Raw genomic sequence first — 9769 nt, forward strand, 5'->3', positions numbered from 1 at the left:
TTAATATCCATATGAATACCCCATCGGACCCACCGTGCGTTGCGCTCCAGACTATAATTGATAGCTGTGGTCTCACACAAATAACAAATGAACCCACGCATCGCAACGGTAATACGATAGACCTAGTGCTTGTCAGGGGTATCACCGTTTCCAAAGTTACGATACTCCCGTACACTAAAGTATTGTCCGATCATTACCTTATAAAATTCGAGGTTCAGACGCATGTTCGTCAAACTAATAATAATAATAACTGCTATAGCAGCCGCAACATTAATACGGCCACAACGACAACTCTTGCTGACCTACTGCCCTCGGTAATGGCACCATTCCCAAAGTATGTGGGCTCTATTGATAACCTCACTAACAACTTTAACGACGCCCTGCGCGAAACCATTGATAACATAGCACCGCTAAAGCTAAAAAAGGCTCCAAAAAAGCGAACCCGTGGTTTACAGAAGAAACTAGAGCTCAGAAATTATTATGCAGAAAGCTGGAACGCAAATGGCGCACGACTAAACTTGAGGTGCACCATCAAGCATGGAGTGATGGTTTAATAACTTATAAACGCATGCTTACCTTAGCTAAAGCTAAATATTACTCAAATCTCATCCACCGTAATAAAAACGATCTTAAATTTTTGTTTAGTACGGTAGCATCGCTAACCCAACAAGGGACTCCTTCCAGTAGCTCCACCCACTCAGCTGATGACTTTATGCAATTCTTTAGTAAGAAAATTTAAGTCATTAGAAAGGAGATTAAAGACAATGCGTCCCAGCTACAACGGGGTTCTATTAACACTGACACGATTGTATATACGGCGGATACTGCCCTCCAAAATAGTTTCTCTCATTTTGAGGAAATAACATTAGAGGAATTGTTACAACGTGTAAATGGAATAAAACAAACAACATGTTTACTTGACCCTCTTCCTGGGAAACTAATCAAGGAGCTCTTTGTATTATTAGGTCCATCAGTGCTAAATATTATAAACTTATCACTTTCCTCGGGCACTGTTCCCCTAGCATTCAAAAAAGCGGTTATTCATCCTCTTCTTAAAAGACATAACCTCGATCCTGACCTCATGGTAAACTACCGACCGGTGTCTCACCTTCCCTTTATTTCAAAAATCCTCGAAAAAATTGTTGCGGAGCAGTTAAATGAACACTTAGCGTCTAACAATCTATGTGAAACCTTTCAATCCGGTTTCAGGGCAAATCACTCCACGGAGACAGCCCTCGCAAAAATGACCAATGATCTATTGCTAACGATGGATTCTGATGCGTCATCTATGTTGCTGCTCCTCGATCTTAGCGCTGCTTTCGATACTGTCGATCATAATATTTTATTAGAACGGATCAAAACACGAATTGGTATGTCCGACTTAGCCCTGTCTTGGTTTAACTCTTATCTTACTGATAGGATGCAGTGTGTCTCCCATAACAATGTGACCTCGGACTACGTTAAGGTAACGTGTGGAGTTCCCCAGGGTTCGGTCCTTGGCCCTGCACTCTTCAGCATCTACATGCTGCCGCTAGGTGACATCATACGCAAATACGGTGTAAGCTTTCACTGTTATGCTGATGACACCCAACTCTACATGCCCCTAAAGCTGACCAACATGCCGGATTGTAGTCAGCTGGAGGCGTGTCTTAATGAAATTAAACAATGGATGTCCGCTAACTTTTTGCAACTCAACGCCAAAAAAACGGAAATGCTGATTATCAGTCCTGCTAGACACCGAACTCTATTTAATAATACAACTCTAACATTTGACAACCAAACAATTAAACAAGGCGACACGGTAAAGAATCTGGGTATTATCTTCGACCCAACTCTCTCCCTTGAGGCACACATTAAAAGCGTTACTAAAACGGCCTTCTTTCATCTCCGCAATATCGCTAAAATTCGCTCCATTCTGTCCACTAAAGACGCTGAGATCATTATCCATGCGTTTGTTACGTCTCGTCTCGATTACTGTAACGTATTATTTTCGGGTCTCCCCATGTCTAGCATTAAAAGATTACAGTTGGTACAAAATGCGGCTGCTAGACTTTTGACAAGAACAAGAAAGTTTGATCACATTACGCCTGTACTGGCTCACCTGCACTGGCTTCCTGTGCACTTAAGATGTGACTTTAAGGTTTTACTACTTACGTATAAAATACTACACGGTCTAGCTCCATCCTATCTTGCCGAATGTATTGTACCATATGTCCCGGCAAGAAATCTGCGTTCAAAGGACTCCGGCTTATTAGTGATTCCCAAAGCCCAAAAAAAGTCTGCGGGCTGTAGAGCTTTTTCATTTCGGGCTCCAGTACTCTGGAATGCCCTCCCGGTAACAGTTCGAGATGCCACCTCAGTAGAAGCATTTAAGTCTCACCTTAAAACTCATTTGTATACTCTAGCCTTTAAATAGACTCCCTTTTTAGACCAGTTGATCTGCCGTTTCTTTTCTTTTTCTTCTATGTCCCACTCTCCTTTGTGGAGGGAGTCCGGTCCGATCCGGTGGCCATGTACTGCTCGCCTGTGTATCGGCTGGGAACATCTCTGCGCTGCTGATCCCCCTCCGCTTGGGATGGTTTCCTGCTGGCTCCGCTGTGAACGGGACTCTCGCTGCTGTGTTGGATCCGCTTTGGACTGGACTCTCGCGACTGTGTTGGATCCATTATGGATTGAACTTTCACAGTATCATGTTAGACCCGCTCGACATCCATTGCTTTCCTCCTCTCCAAGGTTCTCATAGTCATCATTGTCACCGACGTCCCACTGGGTCATTATTGTCACCGATGTCCCACTGGGTGTGAGTTTTCCTTGCCCTTATGTGGGCCTACCGAGGATGTCGTAGTGGTTTGTGCAGCCCTTTGAGACACTAGTGATTTAGGGCTATATAAGTAAACATTGATTGATTGATTGATATTGTTGTTACTAAGCCAGCGCTTGTGGATCTGATGGACCCGTTGCATTTTGTGTCTTTTAATGCTTCACAATCAAACACTTTTATGTTAAAATACTGAACAGATGCTTACCTTATTCCAATAAAAATATGAACAGTATTTTAACATAAAAGTGTTTGATTGTGAGGCATTAAAAGCTACAAAATGCAACGCGTCCATCAGACCCACAAACACTGGCTGAGTAACAACAATATGAACATTGCATGGAAAATTTCTCTGCCAGTTTCTGCATCCCACAGGGATTCTTCTTTTGCGTCGCTGCACCTGCGGTTCCCACACAAGGTTGCAACATTGTTTGTCAACACTGTCTGCTCTCATTTTCTCGCACATTCGACCCTCTGATGTTCTGTGTACCGACACTCTGTCCTCCTCCTGTCTAGGCCTGCTGTGTGTGTGTGTGTGTGTGTGTGTGTGTGTGTGTGTGTGTGTGTGTGTGTGTGTGTGTGTGTTACACAGAACATCAATTTCTACACTTCTATTAGCCCGTGTCCAGTGGACCCGGACATCCATCCATCCATCCATTTTGTACCGCTTATTCCCTTTTGGGGTCGCGGGGGGCGCTGGCGCCTAGCTCAGCTACAATCGGGCGGACATCATATATGTAATAGAAATGTGTAGAGGGGGGTGTATGGTGTGTGTGGTCAATAAATATGTATTCTGATATATGTTCCTCACAGAAAATGAGCGAAAGACAGTGAGTCTCAGTTTGAAAAATTAATTAATTTTATCATTTTTCTTTTAATAAAAAATCCAAACAAGTCCCACAGACCCGAACACCATACAAGGAAATAGTAAAAAGTGTCCCAAAAGTAATAGCGGGAGGTCAAAAAATTGTCTGCCGCAATAAATAAGGGATGTCAAAAAGTTGTGCCACATCAAAGGATTTACGCGCATATATATATATATATATATATATATATATATATATATATATATATATATATATATATATATATATATATATATATATATATATATATATATATGTACAACCCGCATTCCTCAACTTTATCGGTATTTATTGCCACCTTTCCCAACTTCTTTGTCACGTGTTGCTGGCATCAAATTCTAAAGTTAATGATTATTTGCAAAAAAAAAAAAAAAAATGTTCATCAGTTTGTACATCAAATATGTTGTCTTTGTAGCATATTCAACTGAATATGGGTTGAAAATGATTTGGAAATCATTGTATTCCGTTTATATTTACATCTAACACAGTTTCCCAACTCATATGGAAAAGGGGTTTGTACAACAATGTTGGCTCGGTTTCTTTACTAAAAATCACCCCCAAAAAATGTCCTGCGTCTTTTCTACCCAAGCTTTAGGGCTGTTGAGGAGTTAGACGCGTGGAAGCAGCACTAATAACCAAGGTGGTGCTGGGCTGTGAGAGAGCAGCCATAAAGAAGCTGTTAGGGTACATTAGGTGGGCCTGAGGGGCTTCAAACTTCATCAATGTTTCAGCAGGAGATGGGGAGGGAGGGGGTGGGGGGGTCACATGCACAAGTCTTCCTTCCAACTGTAATGTCCAAAATAATTTTTCATTGGAAAATAACACAGCACGCATCAAATGCTTCATTCACACACAACACAGACGCACCTCACCTTTGAGCCTTAAACCCTTGGGAGGGTCCACAATGAGGTCAGGGTCAATTATCTGCCCGGCAACAGAGGTGGATCACATAGGTGGAAGTTTGACCTCGCGTGTCATCATAAACTCAACATCTCGAATAAGGTGGGTAGGGGTCATACAGGGTCATTTGGAAATGTTGTACAGAATTTACTATAATACTGTACAACAAGTATTTAAATGAAAATATTGGAGATACACACTTTTCACCATAACTTTTCATCATGTAATTACACTGATTTTCGGAGAGAATTTAATCTAATTATGTACATAAAATGAGACAATTAGACATATGTTTAGGGCAGGGGTCGACAACCCAAAACTTTGGAAGAGCCATATTGGACCAAATAAACAAAAAACAAATCTGTCTGTAGCCACATCAAATGAAAAGCCGTATATAAGTCTTAAAATGAAGGCAACACATGATGTAAGTGTCTATATTAGCCTACTATCAAAATGACTATTTGTTGCAGGCTGAAACAAATCTTCCTTGTCAGAAATGTTGAAATGTAATATTTATTCTACACATTCTTACATTAAAAACCATTAGTAAATCAGAGGCTAATCAGAAGGTGAGATAACTCCTGGAAATTACTGGCTTTTAATTGTCCAAGGTATAAATGTGTGTGTCCAAGTTAAAGGAAATGGCGGGCTGTCTTCTTATAATAGATTTATTACAATCTTTGGCATGCTAGGTAGTGTTTGCTGTGGACTGGAACAACATGGCACACAAACAACCATCTGAAATGCAGCCAATGTTACATACAGATAATGTGTCATGAGACATGCAAAACTAAATTATATACAAAGAGGATAAAAGTAAAGGATTTTAAATGAGCTCAAATATACCTACAAATGAGGCATATCCATCCATCCATTTATTTTCTACCGCTTGTCCCATTCGGGGTCGCGGGGGCCTATCTCAGCTGCATTCAGGCGGAAGACGGCGTACACCCTTGACAAGTCGCCACCTCGTTGCAGCAAATGAGGCATAATGATGCAATATGTACATGAAGCTAGCCTAAATAGGATGTTAGCAATGATTAGCTTGCAGTCATGCAGTGACCAAATTTGCTTGATTAGCACTCCAACAAGTCAACAACATCAACAAAGAGCACCTTTGTGCATTCACCCACAGCAGGGGCGTGGGAAAAAAATCTATTCGAATACGGATCGAATCGAATACGTTCTGCGATTCAGAATCGATTCTCTTTTTTTTTTAATCGAGTTTTTTTGTTTTTTTTTATGTTTTATTTTTTTTAATCAATCCAACAAACTACTACACAACAATACCATAACAATGCAATCCAATTCCAAAACCAAACCTGACCCAGCAACACTCAGAACTGCAATAAACAGAGCAATTGAGGAGACACAAACACGACACAGAACAAACCAAAAGTAGTGAAACAAAAATGAATATTATCAACAACAGCATCAATATTAGTTATAATTTCAGCATAGCAGGGATTAAAAACCCCTCATTTACATTATCATTAGACATTTATAAAAAACTAAACAAAAAAGAACAACAGTGTCACAGTGGCTTACACTTGCATCGCATCTCATAAGCTTGACAACACACTGTGTCCAATGTATTCACAAATATAAAATAAGTCATATTTTTGGTTCGTTTATTAGTTCAAACAAATTTACATTATTGCAGTCAGTTGATAAAACATTGTCCTTTACAATCATAAAAGCTTTTCTAAAAAAAAATCTACTACTCTGCTAGCATGTCAGCAGACTGGGGTAGATCCTGCTGAAATCCTATGTATTGAATGAATACAGAATCGTTTTGATTCTGAAAAATATCGTTTTTGAATCGTGAATCGCGTTGAATTGAAAAAATCGATATATTATCGAATCGTGACCCCAGGAATCTATATTGAATCAAATCGTGGGACACCCAAAGATTCACAGCCCTAACGCACAGTATACAAATTTTGGTGGACAAAATGAGACATTGAAGGAATGGAAGATTTTACATGTAAACAAACTGTTGTGTCGCAGTACACACTACAGAGAGTTCAAGAACCACCGAAATTAGTAGGACAACACAATGTTCACAGAATATTGTCATCAGTGAAGCATACACACAAACATGTTAAACAGTGGGCTTCCTAACAACTGGGAATGTTTTTTCATGTTTGTCCTCAAACAAAAACATACTAAAACAAAAAAAAATATTCTCTCCCATTCTCCAGGGAGCCACTAGGGTTGCTGACCCCCTGTTTAGGGTAACAAAAAGAAAGGTTGTTGTTTAGCTATGAAAATAACAAAAATGGAGGCACATGCTTTCATCAAATCAAAAACTGTTGTGGTCTTACCTTTATTTTTAAATCTGAAGAACATCCACCTTTCCTTCTTCAGGTTAAAGGCTTGATCACCCTCTGTTTGGTTTAAAGACGTTGTTGAGGATATATAGTCCACCATCATTTAGAAGAATATTAAAATATATTTTCTGCACACAAAATGTTTCTGACTAGCTAAGATTTTCATTAGCACTGCTGTTAAATGAAAATAAACTTCTTCTCTGAAAGGACAAGGTAGTAACAAGCACCTGCTCGCTCTTGGACGCCCCCTTTTCATGATGACTTACAGTGTGGCGACTCAGAGTACTACAGCAGTTTTCAATGGGTTTTTCCTGTCTTCCTGCTTTGAAGGCTTGATGGAGCCTATTCAAGAATTCTGTGCAAAAACTGATAGACGAGTGGGCACATTTAAAGGATAACATTAAGAAAATTACTGTTTTTTGTACCAAAGAAAGTGGAGATACAGTACAAGTATCTCATGGGTGCAATTGAGTAGAATAACATACATAAAGCAATAGACAACTGGAATTATTTTTGGTATACAAAAATAAATGTGTTTTTTTTTGTTTGTTTTGCACAAAGTTGGACAGACTTTTTGTCATATATTGCCATTAAAGAGCATATTTCACAAGAATGCTGTGGAATAATGTACAAAAAGTCACAGATAACCGTAAAAATGTGTTTATCGAAAAGAAAGGTATTTTAAAATGTAGATACATGCTTTCGTTATATAGAAATTGTATATTTTACATATATTATTAGTTTTTATTTTTTAATTATGGATGGAATTTAGTTGAATAATGCACAAAAAGTAACAAATACTGGAAAAAGAAATAACTTTTTTTTTATTAAAAAACATTCATTTGGAGATATGTTTTTTAACTGGACATCATTCAACTTAGGCTACATATTCTACACAATTTACAACAATTGTGTACATAAAGTGACATATGTTTAGGTTAACATAGAAAATAAATAAAAGCAATAACAAAACTGGAGATACCAGCCTAATCCACAATAATTTAGTGGAATAATGTACAAAAAGTAACATACATACAACAGGACATATTATGGGGGTTAACAAAAAGAATGTAGTTTTTATAATAAATATACAATTAGAGGTACTTGTCTGTATTCGGACAGTTGTCATTTAATTTATTGCTATCATTACACTTAAAGTAACATATTCTACAAATTTTAGCTGAATTGTGAACAAAAGGTAACAGACAATGGAACATATCTTGGGGTTTACAGAAAAAAAAATTGGGGGGATAAAAACATAGAATTGGAGAGACATGCTTTTAATGGACAGCACTCATTTTATTGTTTGCTGTCATCCATCCATCCATCCATCCATCTCTGTTAGAAGGAGCAGCCGAGGAGGAGAGGGAAGTTGGAGTTGGAGCATGAGCGACAAACACAAACAATTCGCTGAAAAGTAAGAAAATATATTGAAAAAAAAAGCAGTATTTTAAACCTAAACGAGACTGCTTGATTTTTCAATATATTGTCTTGCTTTTAGGCATTTTGGTTTGTGTTCATCTGTCTCGCTCGTGCTCCAACTCCAACTCCAACTTCCCTCTCCTCCTTGGCTGTTCCTTCTAACAGAACGACAGGTGATTAGACAAGCAGGCCCAGGGGGGCCTGATCTCGAATCCGGTCCTGGCACACTCCGCTTCGCTGCATGTCCGCAGGCCAGGCCCCCCCTCCACACTCATCCTCTCTGTGTTCAGGCTCAAAAATATAGGCTTCTATATCATATTTTTTCCAAGAGTAATCACTGTTGGCTCTGCTTGATTAGCATGGTTGTCGATGGGGAAGGGATCTGTAGTTCCTAACGCTACGTCACACGATCACATGACTGGCTAGCTAATTAACTCCCAAAATGGCTCAGGAAACCCAGTCAGATTGATACTATTTTGATCATATCTATTATAAACTTTCAAAGGTTCAAATCCAGGCTCGGGATCTTTCTGTGTGGAGTTTGCATGTTCTCCCCGTGAATGCGTGGGTTCCCTCCGGGTACTCCGGCTTCCTCCCACTTCCAAAGACATGCACCTGGGGATAGGTTGATTGGCAACACTAAATTGGCCCTAGTGTGTGAATGTGAGTGTGAATGTTGTCTGTCTATCTGTGTTGGCCCTGCGATAAGGTGGCGACTTGTCCAGGGTGTACCCCGCCTTCCGCCCGATTGTAGCTGAGATAGGCGCCAGCGCCCCCCGTGAACCCGAAAGGGAATAAGCGGTAGAAAATGGATGGATGGATGGATATTATAAACTTTGGAAGTCTTTTGGTGTCCCATCCATCCATCCATCCATCCATCCATCCATCCATCCATTTTCTACCGCTTATCCCTTTCGGGGTGGCGTGGAGTGCTATAGCCTATCTCAGCTACAATTGGGCAGGAGGCGGGTTTACACCCTGGACAAGTCGCCACCTCATCGCAGGGCCAACACAGATAGACAGACAACCTTCACACTCACATTCACACACTAGGTGTCATAAATCAGAAATGTATGATAATAGCATTAACATAGAGGCGACTTGTTTCTCTACTCTACTGGTACTTAAAGTAACATATACTACATTATTTAGTAGAATAGTGAACAAAAAGTAACATATTTTAGGTTAACAAAGAGAAGTACGTTTTTAAATAAAAAGCATTAACAAAACTGCTTCTCATTAGACGGAAGAAATGTCATGTATTCTTATCAATGCACTTAACGAGCCTATTCCACAATTATTGAGTAGACTAATGTACAAAAAGTGACATATTTTGGGGAAACACAGGGAAAAATTGTCTCTTTGTACATCAAAAGTGGAGATACATGCTTACTTTTTCCGATAGTTTCACTTACGGAGGGAATTTAATT

The 9769-nt window shown here is 39.5% G+C and overlaps 1 protein-coding gene across 1 annotated transcript in view; it reads right to left on the reverse strand.

Annotated features, from left to right (window-relative positions):
- LOC133569486 (solute carrier organic anion transporter family member 5A1) overlaps positions 1 to 7061 on the reverse strand; it is a 107649-nt gene extending 100588 nt beyond the window's left edge. Inside the window, exon 1 of the mRNA XM_061921863.1 lies at positions 6912 to 7061. The gene's annotated coding sequence lies outside the window, so the exon portion shown is untranslated. The remainder of the gene's footprint in view (positions 1 to 6911) is intronic.
- Positions 7062 to 9769: the final 2708 nt, after the last annotated feature.

The sequence above is a fragment of the Nerophis ophidion genome, linkage group LG15 (assembly GCF_033978795.1).
Source record: "Nerophis ophidion isolate RoL-2023_Sa linkage group LG15, RoL_Noph_v1.0, whole genome shotgun sequence".
Classification (NCBI taxonomy): Eukaryota; Metazoa; Chordata; class Actinopteri; order Syngnathiformes; family Syngnathidae; genus Nerophis; species Nerophis ophidion.